General features: G+C 50.1%; 1 long non-coding RNA gene across 1 annotated transcript; it reads left to right on the plus strand.

Moving 5' to 3' along the window:
• Positions 1-1,553: 1,553 nt before the first annotated feature.
• On the plus strand, positions 1,554-5,423 carry LOC101692981. Its single transcript, XR_001178434.2, has 3 exons — positions 1,554-2,104; positions 2,217-2,543; positions 2,939-5,423. It is a non-coding gene; the product is annotated as an uncharacterized LOC101692981 (long non-coding RNA).
• Positions 5,424-17,506: the final 12,083 nt, after the last annotated feature.

The raw sequence follows: 17,506 nt of genomic DNA on the forward strand, positions 1-17,506 counted from the left end.
GATGGGAAGACTGACCGTTACAACTGGTATCCAGCTGACGTGGAAGCCAGATAGCGAAGACTAAACTTAGCAAAGTCTGAACTCGTGGGCTACAAGAATAAATCTGAAATATCGCCAAAAGTTATTTGATGATCACCGCAGTGGTATCACGAGAAAAACTTAGAAGTCAGTTCTTACATTTAACATTTCGCTGTAGAGACAATAATTTCTCTTGTGATCACTAAACCACTTTATGAGATTAGCCGCTCACGGTCAGCTTAGCTTTGCCAGGGCAAGGACCCGTGTTGCAAATGTTGTCACTGTGGGGTCTTGCGATCGGATTGGGGGTGCACCGTATGTGGGGTGACCCACCTGGGTTAGAGGCCAGGGGCAAGGGCAGTGAGAGAAGTCCCCCAAGGCAGAACAGAGGAGATGGAAGGTTGTTGACTATACCAGAAGGGAGCGATGGGCAGGACAGCCAGGGAGAGGCTGTCTGCCACAGGGCCGTGGTGCCGTCTACAGTTAAGGGGGGAAGTGCGCAGGTAGGGACCCTATGGAATTTTCCTTTTTGTAAGTAAGGCATTCACCGGCCAGGGTTTACAGATGTTTTGAAGTAGGTCATCTAGCGGACCTGTTTGTGTTCATCCAGCGGTCTGGGGCTGCCTGTGGCCCTTCCCACCTCACTCAGACTTCCACCGTCCACACTGGTTGCCTAAAAGTGGTCTCAACAGTCACCATGTTAGGAAGCTTCCCTTCCCCTCCAGTGGCAAGTTAACTCCTTAAGTTCTTAAAGTTTGTTTTTTTTTTTTTTTTTTTACTTTTCTTATTTTATTTTTTTTTAAAGATTTTATGTATTTGTCAGAGAGCAAGAGATAGCACAAGCCGGGGGAATGGGAGAGGGTCAAGCAAGGAGGCAGATGCGGGGCTCGATCCCAGGACCCTGGGATCACGACCTGAGCCGAGGGCAGACACGAAACGACTGAGCCACCCAGGCGTCCCCCGAACTTAAAGATGGAGCACTGGTAATAATGCAAGTTCTCTGAAGCAGTCCTGCAAGCGAAGACCCGTGCCATACTTTAAAACACACTTCCTCAGAGTATTTTTTTTTTTATTACACATCGATGTATACTCGTATTGAAAATCAGCATGCAGGTACAACCGTAACTGAGGACAGCGTTCCCTATACTCCCGGCATCCCTGTGCTGATCGTGCTGATCGGAGTTAATGATAACCGAGACGCTTTAGACTGGCGTGCTCGAAAAGACGAAGAAGTTGGCTCCTTGACCTTGCCCAGGCGTACCTGACTACATGGCTGAATCACAGACTTTGGCCCAAAGCCGAGACCACAGCTCAGCGTGCCTGCAGCCTTATCTGCTGCCTGGTATTGTTCAAGAAAGCTTTCCTGGTCTTCTTGCTGCACACTTTTTGGGAAGGTTGAGTCCACAGAAGGACTGACTTAGCTAACTTTATGTTTTAGCAAGAGCCTTTAGCCTGAGTGTTACATCAACTAAACCTTTCTTTGCTTATCTACAGATCATGAATTGTTTCCTAGAAACACTCAGAGCCAAGCCCTCTTGCCCAACCTCCCCACCCCACCCCCACTCCCTCTGAACATCTGGAAACATCTGTAGCTGGCACCCTTGGGTCTGTACATAATCGAGTGTTACAGACCACAAGGTCTCCCTTCTATTGATCAATGGCCCTAAAATTCCTGTACAACTCATCAGGCTAGCCAGAAACCTCAGAGCCATTTTTGGACGAGGGTCTGCCTTCTACCCTCAGGTGGCTGGCCTCCTGGAGAAAACTCAGATTCTTTTCCAATCAGAACTCGTTTCTTGAGTGTTGGCTTTTCCAGGGACAGCAGCCAAACCTGGGTTTTGGGTATGGAGGTGAGGATCACCAGGATTCAGAGCACACTCCGGGGGACACTGCCAGGAGTGTCCCCTCGCGGGTGGCTCAGACCCCACAGCTTGACGCGTTTGTAGGGACCCGCAGAGGCAGAACCTGTCCCGTGTCCACACACCGTGGGAGCGACGCCCGACACCAAGCCGGCCATCGATGTGTTTCTGCTGAACAGGAGAGCAAGCCAACAAAGGAACAGGAATGAGCAGGAGACTGCGGCAAGGTCAGCATTTATGACCCGCGGTGAGAGGCCCCGAGGACATTCCGTCCTGACCTGGCTGGAAGCAGAGGGTTTGACCTTGTGATTTAACTGAGATCTTTTCAACCTCTGACAGCTTTGCTAGAAAATCCACCAGAGGTGCCCAGGCCTCGGAGGGAACGTTTCAGAAACCGCCGGACGCCCACTCCATCAGAGAGCCCTGGAAGCAACAGCAGGACAGGGGCGGCATTTCCAGAGCCTTCCTCAGGGGGAGGGGGAAGGAGTGCGTGTGCACCCGGAAGGCTCGTGATGCTCGGCATTCCGTGACAGCCCCAGCGTCAGCCCTCGGAGCAGGCTTCTTAAATTGCGGGCTGAACAGCTCTGACTCACCGCCCGACTCCGGTCCTGCTCTATTTTCCATTATAGAAACCTTATCTTGTGCGTCAAGATCCGAGATAAAAACGTGAGAATCTGAGAGGGTGGGAGCAGGGAGGGGGTTGGGCTGTGTGGGAGGAAGGGAAGGGGGACCGACGCCCTCATCGACACCCCCCACCCCTTTGCCTGGGAGGGTGTCTCCCGCCGGATCGCAGAGCGCAGAGCGCTGTTCCCTTGCTGTGGCTGCTGGTGGCCCAGGGAAGAACCTCCTCCAGGGCGGGAGCTGCTCCCACGCCCCGGGGCCATCCCACAGGCTCCATGACTCCTGGATGCAGGCTCAGTCCCCCAAACCAGCTCCTGATCCCTGACTCCTGACTCCGGGGTGGCTTTTGTAAGGGCAAATATAAACGCAAAATAAGAAGTTTAATTCTCCCAGGGGACGGGAGGGAGAAAGACTCCCCCACTTTTCCTTTTTCTTTGCAGAATTCCTTTTTCCATCCTCCTCAAATGCTCCTACATCTTTTTTATGGGCCACAGAAGCCACTGGCCAGCCTTACAACTCAGGATTGTGTCCTGAAAGACCTGGGGGTCATCTCTTTGTACGTAATCATCAAGGAATACCCCATTTCCCCCAGGGGAAGATGTGCCTACTTTCTCCCCACTTGACCTTGTGAAAGCTGCCTGATGCAAAAGATTTATCCGTTTAGCTACGGAAGACAGACAGACAGACAGCGTTTCTCTTTGCAACTCCTCCCAATGCTGGCCTGGGATTCTCATCACGGTTCTGGTTTAATGTGGGTCAGTGATACACCTGTTGGCTTTCTCGTCTATCTTTGCAGAGGGGGTTTGGGGGGTCAGGAGTCAATTTGGTTTCTAATTGTATTCCCCACGCTTTGTCCCACACCAGGGACATGATTTTCACATCAAAGACAAGTGGGGAGATGAGAGATTCTATTGACCCAACGAAGGTGGTGCAGACCCAGCCTTCGGCAGCTTGTCTCCCAGATTCCTGGCCCCTGCTGTTCCCCCCACGGTGGGCTGAACAGAAGGCACTTCGTGAGCATCAGAATACTGAACCCAGAGACCTGGGAACAGGATTTCATCAGTGATGTGAGAGAGCTGGGGAAAGCTGGTGATGGTCCCTGCCTGGCGCACCCGATCCATCTCCAACCTGAGAGGTCAGGGAACGATCCAGTGTGGTGACAGTCCTCTGAACTGTGTCACCCAGGGCGGCCTCAAATCCCTTGTTCAATCCTGGGTTTGTGGCCTGCCCAGGGCTGTGGCTGTCCTCTCAGCAATTAAGGAGTCCCTCCCGCCATATAGGACCTAACTACCTGCTCCGAGATCATCCCGGAACAGCCAGGGATCCTCCCCCTGAATCACACCCCAGAACTCCGCATGAATTGGAGCCTAAGCGTTAACCAGCATCTTCTATAGAGATGCAGAGCCGTCTGGGAAGGCCCTGCAGGCGTCCCCACACCTTAATCAGTTCGCCATTTGCAGATGTCCACCGGGACCTTGCACTTGGAGTTTTAGAAGGAGAAGGTGAGGGCTGAAGAAAGGCTGATGAAGGAAGAAGCTGATTTGAGGCTGGGCACATAAGCAGGTGCATCGGGAGGGAGGGGCAGCTCGGAAGCCAGCCTGTGGTGCAAGTCAACCCTGAAGGCGGCCACTGCCTCTAAGCAACCAGCCCAGGGAGCTAGACAACAACCACTGAGCAGTTGGGGGAAAATGGCCAGGACCTGACAAAGAGCTGCACGCTTCCCTTTTGGACCCACTTACAACTTGATACCAATCAGAGAAAACCAAACATGTGCCCTAACCCATCACCTAGGACACCCTGATTCTAGTTAGCCCGCTACCAGCCTCCCCAGGCCAGCAGGCTCCAATCGGGGCAACCCAGAACCTTCCCCTCCAGCTCTGTGAGGCGCTGCCGTCCTCCGCCTGCTTCCCGGGTCTCTGGCAAACCCAAGGGCTGGCGTCCAGCTCCCTCTCTCGGGCCAGCTCTGGATAGGAGTAGTCTCTGCTGTTCTCGTTTGTTCCACAGAGGTAAGACCAACTTCTCTCATCTTGGAAGAGAGGAGATGCCGCCCAGGCTGCCGGATGGGTGGGTGGGAAGCGACAGGGCGACCGTCCTCCCCTCCTGCCAAGGCGAGTCTGCAACGCGTCCGGGGGCCAGAGATGATTTTTAAGATGAAGCAAAGTGAGTGGCCGCCACAGACAGAGGCGTCCTGCCACGGGCCGGCTCGTCCTTCCAGAATCCCGACGTTGCCCTACCCGACAGGCCTGCCGTGCATTCCAGCCCGCCCTCCCCCGAGGACGAGAAGATCTGACAGGAGCCTGAGGTGGTTTCCACCATGTTCTGGAAGCACCTCCCCCACAGGGATACTCCAGCTCCTCAGGCCTCAGAGCTGGGGGTATCCTTCTGATGCTTTGTGAGAGGTGACCCTCTGGTCTGTCTCCTTTGGAAAGCAAATGCAAGTCCCACCAGGGGTCATGCTGGAAGCAGGAGGAAAGCAGGATGCATGACCCCCACAGGATGACCAGGACCCTCTGCGTGGCAAGGCCTCGGGGGAGGCCTGGTGAGAGGGATGACCAGTTGCGAAACACAGGCCGCCTCTTCTCTCTCTCCCAACCTTCGGACGAAGACTGAGTCAGCTTCCCAACACAAACAGTGACTCAGGCCCCGAGAGACAGAGTGGCCAGCCCTTTCTCTGGCTCTTCCTTCAGGAAATGGAATAACTTCCCATGAAAATATTCAGAGGCGGTAATGAAGGCCCTCGCCTTCGTCCTTTTAAGCTAAAGCCCTCGGAAGAGACTCCTTTTTCCTTAAAAGTAGTTCTCCCACATTTTGAGAGTGGGAACTCAGCCCTGTGGGATGTCCCGGGGAATAGAAGGACACATACCCGACCAGGCCCCCAAATGTCTGTACCTATCAGAGATTAGATGGGACTGACGTCCTGACTAACTCCAGTGTTGTTGGTCTTTCCTTGGTTCCTGTTACTATCCACAAGGGTCCTGGGGACCTCACAGAAGGAAGGACCTAGATGAGAAGAAAGACATCCACAAAGCAGATGCCAGCGAGCATCTCTGTGGCTGAAACCACCACGGACCAGCATGTTTCGATTTCATCTTGTCATCAAAATGTCGCCAAAAATGGGTTGAGGGCCGGCCCCGTTGGCTGGAGACCCCACTGATGTCTGTTGGGTCTGAGAACATTCTCGAAAGTATCCCCCACATGAACACTTACCCGGTGGAGGCACTGAACGCCACTTTTGCGGACCTTTCTTGACTTGGGAGAAATGCTTTCAGAAGTCCCTCCAGGGAGCCGTGTAGAGCGTGGTTATCAAACTCGCAGCGCTCTCGTTCTGCTCCAAGCACCTTTTTAGTCCAAGTACAATGTCATGGCTATTAAGGGCCCAGGAGACTTTCTCAGCCTGGCTCATCTGTAACTGTCTGTCACCACGCTGGGTCCTTCCACTTCCTGTTCCATTCTCGTGCTCCTGCATCTTACCATCACTGACCCTTATCTTAGCCAGTACGGGTTTGTGGTGGAATGGAAACCCCATTGGGAGGAAAACACAGGGGAGAGTCAGCACTAACGGGTGCTGGGGGACGCTAAGCCTGCAGACCCTGGGGTTCTCCTCCAGGCTCTTGGTCAAGGGGTGAGCTCCTCTGACCCGCTTACCAACACCTTTGGAGCCCATGTTTAATGATACGAAGATGTTCCAATAAGAACAATTTACCAAGTGAAGGGCAGTTAGTCCAAAATGGGTTTCTGACATTAAGGAGGCAGTGAGCAGTTTTTTCCATAAGAAAAAACGGTGACTCCCGGGCTAGGTCATATACTTTCCTCCTTCACGGCAGAGTGTCCTCATTTGGTCTGGAAACGTCCAAGAGAGCCCAGATGATCAATGGAAGATCTCGGGAGAGGCCAGCGCTTCGCTGTGTACTACGGGGAGAGAGTTAACCGCTCTTGACCTTGGCTTTGCCGTCTTGCTTGCTCTTAGTCATTTTGTGGAAGAATACAGTACAATTTCCAAAGTGAATGAAGGGGGCGCTTCCGGGGTTGGGACAGACCCAGCAGATACAAAGCAGTGGCCGGTTCCAGATCAACCCAAGAGAGGGCTGAGGGCGAACTGTCCACACTGTGCAAAAGCCGTCAACGTCAGGCTTTTCTACCAAAACGGTTTCTCGAGATCAATTTCTTGCATCCCTAAGCATCACACCAAAAGTTATTTTTAGGCTTCCCCTGGCAACAAGCACGTGTCCATCACAAAGACATGGGACTCTGAGTCCCTCTGCCTCAGCCCCGTCAGAACAGAGCTCACCCATGGGCTCCCCACTCTGCCTTCAGTTTTACTTGCTCCCCTAGGAGCACAGGGCAATGCTTGGCCCTCAGCTGCCTTTGCACCCCGAGTGTAAAGCCTGCAGAATATCAAGTCCTTTTGGGGGCACCTGGGTGGCTCCTTTGGTTAAGCATCTGCCTTTGGCTCAAGTCATTATCTCAGGGTCCTGGGATCGACCCCATACTCCACTCATCTCTCTCTCTAAATAAAATAATATCTTAAAAAAAAAAAAAAAAAGAGTATCAAGCCCTTCCACTCAAAGACCAGTTTTGGTAGTGGTGTCCCCATTCATCGGAGTCACAACCCCAAATTATGTAGTTCCTGGACCTCATCTGCCATTATCTTGAAGACTTTCTCAATGTTTGAGCCCTGCACTTCTCCCTGGACTTTGCTTTCACTGTGACTACTAGCATGTAAGATTTCCTTAGTTATACACTGTCCCTGTCCAGTCTCCGGTATCCCCCGACCCAACACACTGGAGTTCCTAGACTCCCGGTCCTCGTCTGCCCAACGTCACTGCCTCCTATGCCTCCCCGGGGGCTTCTGGCCTCAGTGTGACCAAGGGGAGGAGGAGCTCCCAGAGCCACTGCTGGAATCTCCAAGGGGTGGCCTCACAAAGCCAGGCTATCATGACGCTGTCTCTCTAGCCCAGTGGTTCTCAAAGTGTGGTTCCTGGATCAGCCGCAGAACGAGTTCAAAATGCACAGCTGTCCTCCATCACAGTCTGGGCGTGAGGCCCGAGATGGGAGCTTTCACGAGCCCAGTGCAGGTGGGCTGGGGTGATTCTGATGGCCACGGGTGAAGTGGGCTGGGGCGGGGGGGAGGGGTTCAAGGAAGGCTCTGCTGACCTTTACACACCTTTACACGTGTGATCCAGACGGTCACCGGAGGGTTCACAGCCCTCAGCCAGCCCACGGCGCTCCCAGGCCATGACCTTAGGCCTGGATTTCTGGGCTACGGCAGGAAGTCCCAGATACCCAGATGACCAAGGACAACAGGCCAAGACTTCCTGAAACGAGAGCCCCACGAAGACCAAGGGGAGGCAGCCTAGGCCCTGCCACTTCCCAGGGCGCCCACCTTGGCTGGAAGGACACCATGCTGTTCTGCTCCAGAAAACAGACCATGTCGCAGTGCCTCTGAAGGACCACCCAAGGCCGACTGTGGCTGAGCACAGTGGACCCAGAAAATCCATGACTGGAGGTAAGTTCCCCAATTTTGAATTTTATGCATCCAGTAATCCCTGAAGAGGGACACCTTGCCTTGCCCTTAAGAAAAAAATAGCGTGAGTACTCCAAGACATCTGGGAAGATGAAGGTTAAAATAAATCCCCGTGTCAAGTTAATAATTAAGTATTTTACATTTATTAGCTTTTTACATTCCAGGCATTATGCTGGGAGTTTCTTGGCTAATCCTAGGGGAACTGTGTGTGAAAATACATGTTGATGAGTGTCGGGCGTGGAGCAAATTACGCTGGTCTCTGAACACTCGGGTTTGGGTCTTGGTTCTGCCACTAACCACAAATTCAGGTGAAACAGGAGATAAGAGTGCGGGATTGCTGGGCTTTTTTCAGATCGATATATGAGAAAATGCCTAGTAGGTGCTCAAGAAATAAGTTTGGATTATAAATGGTCACTTCCACTTTACATCCAAGGAATGAAAACTTTGGAGAGAGGCTCAATGCTGGCTAAACAGCAGAATCGCCTGCAAGGCTTTTTAAAAAAAAAAACCCGGTAATCCACGAGCCCAGCTGGCACAGGAGGCAGGTTGGAGCCAGTGGGTTAAATGAGTCGCCCAAGACCCCGAGGCCGGCAAGGGGCGGGGCCAGGTCAGGCGCCCAGGTGTGCGGATGGTGAAAGCCAAGTTCTGGAAAAGTGGGTTCATGGAGGCTCCAGTGCAGGCAGCACGTGAGTCCTGAGTTCTGGGGCCCATGCGGCGTGAGGATGCTGGTTTCTACTGGACGTCCCTTGGAGAGCACTCCCTTGTCCCGGTAAGCCTGGTATTTTGCCGGCAGAACCAGTTCGGAGTCTGGCTTAGGCAGGGCTGATCTCAGAGAAAGCTGCCCTTTGAGAACAGAGGACAGTAGTGCAGAGAAGAAGCTAGAGGTTTCTTGCTGATTAATGGGAATTATTCTGCCACTAGGGGAAAAAGAAAGAAAGAAAGAAAGAAAAGAAACAAAATCCCAGCTGCCTCCAGGCACGTAGAGGGGTAAGCTTCACGAAACACACGTTTGTACTTACTTCCCAGCTCTGTCACTTCCTGGCTGAGCGTCGTTGGGCAAGTTACTTAACCTCTCTGTCTCTTACTTTCCTCCTTTGGAAAACTGGGATGATAACTGTATCTATCCCACTTCTGTGATGACTGGATGAGATTGTCCCAGTAACACACTGGGAACAGGGACTGGCATGTCGTCAGCAGGTATTAAATTCGGAGTTTCACAAAAACCTGAGGCTGGGCGTCTGACCCCAGGTTAATGGCCAGTAGCATAAAGCTGGTATCCAACCCGGGTTTTGTAAGTCTGGCTCTAAAGTTCCTCTCCCTCTATAGCTGCCCCAAGCAGGTCCTGTCCTCATCAGAGCCGCCCGCTTACATGCCTGTGCCCACGGCCTTCTCCCTCCAACTCCTTATTCCTCCTTTTCATTTCATTTTTAAATTTTTATCTGCGGTATTCATGTTATTTTTCTTGTAAAAGTAAATTATTTCTCACCGTAAAGGTAAAATAGCAGTAGCAAAAAGTGTGAGGTGAAGGAAAATCCGCCAGTGATCCCACACGTCCCACACAGCTCCTCGCTGCAGAGTTCCGTCCTAAGTTCAACAGTCTTTCCACCATGGCTCTCATTCATTCTTTTTGGTTTGTTTTTTTTTTTTAAGATTTATTTATTTTTTTATTTGACAGAGAGAGAGAGCGAGCATATGTAGTCAGAGAGGCAGGCAGAGAGAGAGGAAGAAGCAGGTTTCCTGCCAAACAGAGAGCCCGATGCAGGGCTTGATCCCAGGACCCTGAGATCATGACCTGAGCCAGAGGCAGAGGCTTAACCTACTGAGTCACCCAGGTGTGCCTACATGGCTCTCATTCTTTTTTATTTTTTATTTTTTAAGATTTTATTATTTATTTGACAGAGAGAGATCACAAGTAGGCAGAGAGGCAGACAGAGAGAGAGGAGGAAGCAGGCTCCCCGCTGAGCAGAGAGCCCGATGCGGGGCTCGATCCCAGGACCCTGAGACCATGACCCCAGCCGAAGGCAGCGGCGCAACCCACTGAGCCACCCAGGCGACCCCATGGCTCTCTTTCTTTAGAGTCCATAAGAACTGCAAGGAAAACTTGGTTCAAGTTCGGGTGCCTGTGCTCTAGCCTCCGATGTCATGATTAGGCAGAACCAGGACTGGAGACTCAGGTACCTCGGGCAGCGTGGGCTCGGAGGAATATCTCTGTGGCATCATGCGTGGTCCTATGCGGTGTCGTGGAGACAATTCACACAAGCAAGCACCTCTTCCTGGCCAAGACGCAGGCTTTACAGCGGTCACCTGTCCTCCACGCGGCTGCTGGGGGCCTTCATGTGCGCATGTCGCAGTGCAGCTGGTGTTTTCCTCCCGACAGAGCTCAGACCCTTTCGCTGTTGCATTGATGTCAGGATGAGCCAGCGGCGTCTGCTGGAAGGAATGCGGCGTTCCTTCTCCTCTGGTGGACTCCGTTCGAGCTGTGTGTCCGGGCAGCTCTGGTGTGATGAAGCCAAGTGGGGAATGCAGCCTGGAGAGGCCACGATTCTGGAATGAGCAGGAGAAGAGGAAGAGGAAGGGGGAGGAGGAGGAAGGAGAAGAAAGAACAAGAATGGAAGAGGGGGAAGAGAGGATGGAGAAGATTCTGGAATCTGAGCAGGTTCAATCTACTGGACAATGGCAAAGTCCGGAGCAGAAGGTTTCAAACTGCAGAAATCCCAGAAGCAGCTGGATGAAGGCCTCAACCACCAGGGGAGGGACTAGGGCAAGCACAGCCCGGGGATCAGTGTTGGGGGGTATTTCTCCCGCGCAGCCCTCAGAGAGAACGCCTCAGCTGGCCCCTGCTCGGATAAGCACGCCGGCCTCCCCAGCGGCTCATGGGAGTCTGCTGAGTTCTATGCTAGAAAAATCTTTCATGCCTATGGAGCAGCTCAGGCCCATTTATCTGTCCCGCTCCTCTGGATGGGAAACCCTCTCCCTCTTCCTTACCCTCTATTGTCTTGGTTCAGTAATAAGATCATGTACGCAGCTGCACTGATGGGAGAGCAAAATTATTCCATGGGCTCTGATGGGGGGGTGGGGCTTATTTTCTATCTTTCCTCCATGATGCTGTCGACCACTCGGGACTAACAAGGGCCGTGGCGTCAGTGCCAATCTGCCAATCTGCACAGAGAACCACGCGTGCCGGAAACCATTTGTAATACCTTGAGACTAAAAGACTCCCCGCCCCCACCCTGGAAGCAAGATGGCCTCTCATCTTGCCCCTATGAGGGGGATGCCAGTGGCCTCCCGCTCTGTTTCCGGGAGCCTCAGCGCCACTGGTCCTTCAGTTTAGTCTCTCCCGAGGATGAAGGGCGGGACTCAACAAAACCGAAATAGTCATTTATTTATTTGTGATCAAAGCAGTCAAGTCTTCATTTTCTCTGGTCAACAGAAAAGCATGACCTCAAAAAACAGAAACAAAAACAAAAACACACATTGAGGTCAGAGTTGACAGTAAATGCAAAATTAAAGAAGCCCGATGGTGGGGGCGCCTGACTGGTTCAGTCAGTAGAGCACGTGACTCTTGATCTCAAGGTGATGACTTTAAGCCCCATGTTGGGTATAGAGTTTAAAAAAAAAAAAAAAAAAAGGAGCCATGTGGTGTAAGAAGTATTTTCCCCCAAGCCGTGGTCAGGAAATGAGTTCCCTTTCTTGGTTCCCAAGCATGGACATTATTTCATCCTGTCGGTGAACCCTTTGCTTCTCTGATCCCACGGTCTCTGCTTCCTCTTCGTCTCTCCCTTCTCGGTGCAACCAGCTGCTCTCAGGACCGAGCTCTGGAATGGTTGTGTCCTCGCAGTCCCTTGGGTGGGGTTTCTGCCCGTGCTGGCCGCACTTCCTCATTATGGCTTGATTGTTTTACGAGCATTTCTGATAGCGTCTCCTCTCGGCAGATTTCCCCTCACCACAGGCCAGGCCTGGCCCGAGTGGCCTCCTGTGTCTCTGTGTTCACAGGATCAAATAAGAGATTTGGAAGTGGCGGGCCTGGGCTGTCCAGCTTGAGGAACTGGTTTGGCAGGAAGCTCACTGCGGTGAGAAACAGGTGTTCCAGAAAGGGCGAATGACATGAAGAAGCAGGAATGTATGTCACAGGCACTTTTTCGGGGTGAGGTCCAAGTCCCCGTGTCCACAGGTGGACAGACTCCAGGGAGGTCAGAACTCGTCTGGGTCAAGCTTCAGGCACTTGGTTTCTGGGAGCTGATGAAGTCACAGGGGGAGAGCTGCGGGCCTGATTCATGATCCTTTGCTCACTTCCTGGGCCCTTTGCGAATGGCAGGAGGCCCCAGGGGACTAGGGCCAGAAGCCCACATCCTAGCTTCGCTTCTCCTCTCCCTAAATCACAGAGTCTCAACCTCAGCCCTGACGCTTTGGCCTGGATCATTCTTTACCATGGGGAGCTGTCCTGTGCATTGTTTATGACGACCCCAAATGTCTCCAGACATTGGTAAATATCCCTCGTGAGGGGGGCGCCTGGGTGGCTCAGTGGGGTAAAGCCTCTGGCTTCGGCTCAGGTCATGATCTCAGTGTTCTGGGATCGAGCCCCACATCAGGCTCTCTGCTCAGCAGGGAGCCTGCTTCCCTTCCTCTCTCTCTGCCTGCCTCTCTGCCTACTTGTGATCTCTCTCTTTCTCTGTCAGATAAAGAAATAAAATTTTTTTTTTTTTAATATCCCTTGGGGCAGGAGTGGAGGGGCCAACCACCCCCGGCTAAGAACCACGGATGTGAAGGCTACACTGTGCTTTCAGACTCACAGGCGTGGGGCCCGGGGAGCAGCAGACACTGCCTGCCTCTCATGACAGGCGGTTGCAGAGAGACAGTGAGACTCGAGCGAGGGAAGTGGTGGGATAGATGGCTATCTCCTCAGACAGACGGCTCACACACTCACTTGCTGCTACATCTCTAAACCTCGTTTAGGGAGCAATGTGTTCACTTGGGCAGAAATCTTCCCATATGTGATTTCTGACCAATTTCAGAGACCCACTGTGAAGGCTCCCACATCTATGGATGTTTACCCACTCAGACTCAAACTCACCCAAATTTCAGAAATAAAAAATTAAAAAATTTTAGAAAAAAAGAAGAAGACTTTACTTTTTCAAAGTTCCCAGCGCACAGTTTGCAAAGCCAGAATCTGCGGTTGTCCTCTTAGGAAGTATTGTTACTGTTGCTGCCGGCACTGTATCAACAACATTGAGGGGAATGGGAAGAAAAATTCTACTCTTATGCCATCCCTCAAATCCGATGGCTCTCATATTTTCATTTTTCCCCTAATCTTTTCTTCTTCTTCTTTTTTTTTTTTTAAGCTTTGTTTATTTATTTTAAGAACTAGAGATAGAAAGCACAAGCAGGAAGGGAGAGAGAATCTCAAGCAGACTTTGCACTGAGCATAGAGCCCCAGGTGGGGTTCAGCATGGGGCTTGATCTTGCAACTGAGACTATGAACTGAGCCAAAACCAAGAGTTGGATGCTTAACAACTGGGCCACCCAGACACCTCTTTTCTTTCCTTTTCTTTTTTTTTTTTTTAAGATTTTTATTTATTTATTTGACAGAGATCACAAGTAGGCAGAGAGGCAGGCAGAGAGGGGGGTGGGGGAAGCAGGCTCCCTGCTGAGCAGAGAGCCCGATGTGGGGCCCGATCCCAGGACTCTGAGATCATGACCTGAGCTGAAGGCAGATGCTTAACCCACTGAGGCACCCAGGCGCCCCCCCCAGACACCTCTTTTCTAATTTTTAACCACACAAATATTTGATTTTCTTAAACTAAGTGGAAAGTTGAGTAGACCCAGCTTCAAATTCTCAACATCCTCTTCTAATGAACATTGGTGGGATATGCATACATGAGTTGTTCTTTTGGCACCTGAAGATAGTTTGAAAGAAAATGGCAACAAATGTACACACATTTGCAACCATTCAGCTGTGACATGACATTTAGCAAAAGGAATCTAGGAAAACCATTTCGGTCTTGATTACCCAGATTTGTTCCCATCACTCCACTTAATGACAGGACTTTAAGCAAGAAGTGACCTTCTGGAATCATCCAGAGTTCTCGTTACCAGATAAGTTAATTGTCACCCAGATATACTGACTTTTCTGCCAAGATAACATGGGGAGTAAATGACGAGGCTGGAAGGAATTCCCGATTCCGGGACCAACACTAATGACTTCTTACCACATCTTCTCCCTTATTGCCTGTCCATAAAAGTTGACTAAGGAAGGACAGGTCAGAATGAACAACAATATTGTAATGTCTAATGAGATTATACAGCTGATTTCCACAAAGGGTTAATTCAGTTTCTCACACAGAAGGATTAGGGTTCTGGGTCTATATATTTGGTAGAAATTGCCCAAGACAAGAAGTTAGAAAATAGGGGCTATTTCTGGTCTCTGCCATTCATGAGGGCTAAAACCCTAATCGCTTCACTTCTCTGAGCTATGACTTCTTAATTTGAAAAATGTCAGTAGTAAGTCTTACCACGTATGTATTAAGAATCTAAAAAACATTCTTTTTTTCCAAGATTTTATTTATTTATTTGAAAGGGAGAGCGCTCACGAGAGAGGTGAAGGGCGGAAGGAGAAGCAGGCTCCCAGCTGAGCGGGGAGCCCGACGCAGGACTCACTCCCAGGACCCTGTGATCACGACCTGTGCCAAATGCAGATGTTTAACCAACGGAGCCACCCAGGCGCCCTCTAAAAACATTCTATCTTTTGAACCAATAATCCCCCACTCCAGGATTGTTATCATTTGAGGAAAATTCTGGGACCCAGAAATAGAATTCTGTGCAGTAATCTCCCACCACCACCCCTTTGTAGCTACCAAAGGTTGAACCTGCTATGTGAGTGCTGTCGTGCTAGCTGATTCATATAGTCGTCTCTGGTCTTCACGATGAATCAGGGATGGGTACTGTTGTGTTTGCTAAATAAATGAGAAAATGGAAGGCCAGTGAGGAGAAATGCCTTGCCCCAAATCACACAGGTGGTGAGTCACACCTGCCTCTCTTGCTGTCTGTTGCTTTTCTGCCTGTCTTCTTATTCTCTGTAATGCTAAACAGTATCCAATGATTGCAGCTGATTTAAAAATTACAGAATGGGGGGCGCCTGGGTGGCTCAGTGGGTTAGGCCTCTGCCTTCGGCTCAGGTCATGATCCCAGGGTCCTGGGATCGAGCCCCACATCAGGCTCTCTGCTCAGTGGGGAGCCTGCTTCCTCTCTTCTCTCTGCCTGCCTCTCTGCCTGCTTGTGATCTGTCTGTCAAATAAATAATAAAATCTTAAAAAAAAAATTACAGAATGGAATTTTCTCAGTCATCAAAGTATTGTTTTTTTAAAGGCTTTTTAATCATTTTCAATAGAAATGTTTAGTAGACTCCTCTGCCTAACAGAGTCAGGGAGAACGAGGGTGGAAGGAGCTGCTCTCCATGCCCAGCAGTGGGGTCAGGATGGGAGCAGAAAGGCGCAGGTGGAGAATGTGACAGCAGGAACGGCCATCAGCCTCCCCTGGATGATAAGACACTCACAAAGACGCCAGGCCAGTGGATCAAAGAACAGAGTGAGCATAAAACCCATGAGAACGGAGTATAAACTTGCCAGAAGGCGTGTTGTTAGGATTTAGGTTTGGCTGCTCCAGCAGAAAAACTTTCCTTTAACTAGATGGAAGTCGAATTTTCTTGCAAAGAAACCCAGGCAGGTTACCTGGAACAGGATTCCCAGAAACAGAGACCCAGCTTCCTTCTAGTCTGTAGCTCTGCCATCTTCAACACGGCTTCCATCCCATAGTCCAAGATTCCCATATGCTTAGTCAAGGAGGATGAGGGGAAGAAAAGGAGACCCTCTGTTTTAGGGCTGCAATCGGGAAGTTACAGGCATCTGTTTAATACATACCCTATTGACTAGAATGTGGTCTCATTGCCACATCAAGTGCAAGGGAGTCTGGGAAATGTAGTCTTTAGAAGAGCCGCTGTAGCCAAACTGGGAACCCCATTGATATCAAATGAGGAGAGAATGGATGCGGAGGGACAGTTAACACAGAAGGCTAAGGAAAGGCAAACAAGAGAAGGGTTGTTATCCTCTTACCATCTGTAGAGACTGTGAAACGTTAATTATGAAAACACAGCAAAACATCCAAAATCCATTTTATACTGTTCTATCCTTGAAGCTCTCACTGCACCTGCTTCCATTTTCCCCCATCACCATCTCCTTCAGAGACATCGAGTAAAGTCCTTCCTTTTTTCTCTAAACTATTTAGGGTCATTTATGTGTTTTTGTTGGAAGGCACCCCATTCTGAGACTGATCTGGACAGAACAAGTCATTTTTATTATATTCAGTTTAACCAACTGAGCCACCCAGGCGTCCCATTATTATATTCAGTTTAAGAACCAGGACACAAAGTTGCATACAAAGTCCAGTTACAACTTTGATTCTTAAAGCTACAGGAAAAGAGACTTTGGGGGGAAAACACCACTATGTGAGTGCTTGTTTTTTGGTGTTAGGATTCCAAGTTTTTTCACTTTTTTTTTTTTTTTTAAAGAGAACAAGCACTAGTTGGGGAAGGGGGAGAGGGAGAGGGAGATAACCTTTTTTAAATTTAAATTCTATTAATTAACATTTAATGTATGATTGGTTCAGAGGTAGAGGTCAGTGGTTCATCAGTCTCATATAACACCCAGTGCTCATCACATCTCATGCCCTACTTCATGCCCACCACCCAGTCACCCCCTCTCTCCACCATCTCCCCTCCAGCAACCTTCAGTTTGTTTCCTATAATAAAGAGTCTCTTATGGTTAGCCCCCCTCTCTGATTTCATTTTGTTTTCCTTTCTTCCATTATGATCCTCTGTTTTGTCTCTTAAACTCCACATATAAGTGAGATCATATGATAACTGTCTTCCTCTGATTGACTTTTTTTTGTTAGCATAAAACCCTCTAGCTCCATCCATGTTGCTGCAAATGGCAAAATCTCATCCTTTTTGATGGCCAGGTAATATTCCATTGTATATATACTACATCTTCTTCATCCATTCATCTGTCAGTGGACATCTGGGCTCTTTCCATAGCTTGGCTATTGTGGACATCGCTGGTGCCCCTTTGGATCACTGCATTTGTATCTTTGGGGTAAATACCTAGTAGTGCAATTGCTGGGTCGTAGGAGTAGCTCTATTTTCAACTTTTTAAGGAACCTCCATACTGTTTTCCAGAGTGGCTGCACCAGCTTGCATTCCCTCAACAGTGTAGGAGGGGTCACCTTGCTCTGCATCCTCGCCAACGAATGTCATTTCCTGACTTGTTAATTTCAGCCATTCTAACTGGTGTGAGGTGGCATCTCATTGTGGCTTTGATCTGCATTTCCCTGATGCCCAGTGATGCTGAACATTTTTTCATGTGTCTGTTGACCATCTGGATATCTTCTTTGGAGAAATGTTCGTTCATATCTTCTGCCCATTTCTTGACTGGAT

This window comes from Mustela putorius, unplaced genomic scaffold (genome assembly GCF_011764305.1).
Source record: "Mustela putorius furo isolate JIRA1106 unplaced genomic scaffold, ASM1176430v1.1 tig00000551_pilon_pilon_pilon, whole genome shotgun sequence".
NCBI classification, from domain to species: domain Eukaryota; kingdom Metazoa; phylum Chordata; class Mammalia; order Carnivora; family Mustelidae; genus Mustela; species Mustela putorius.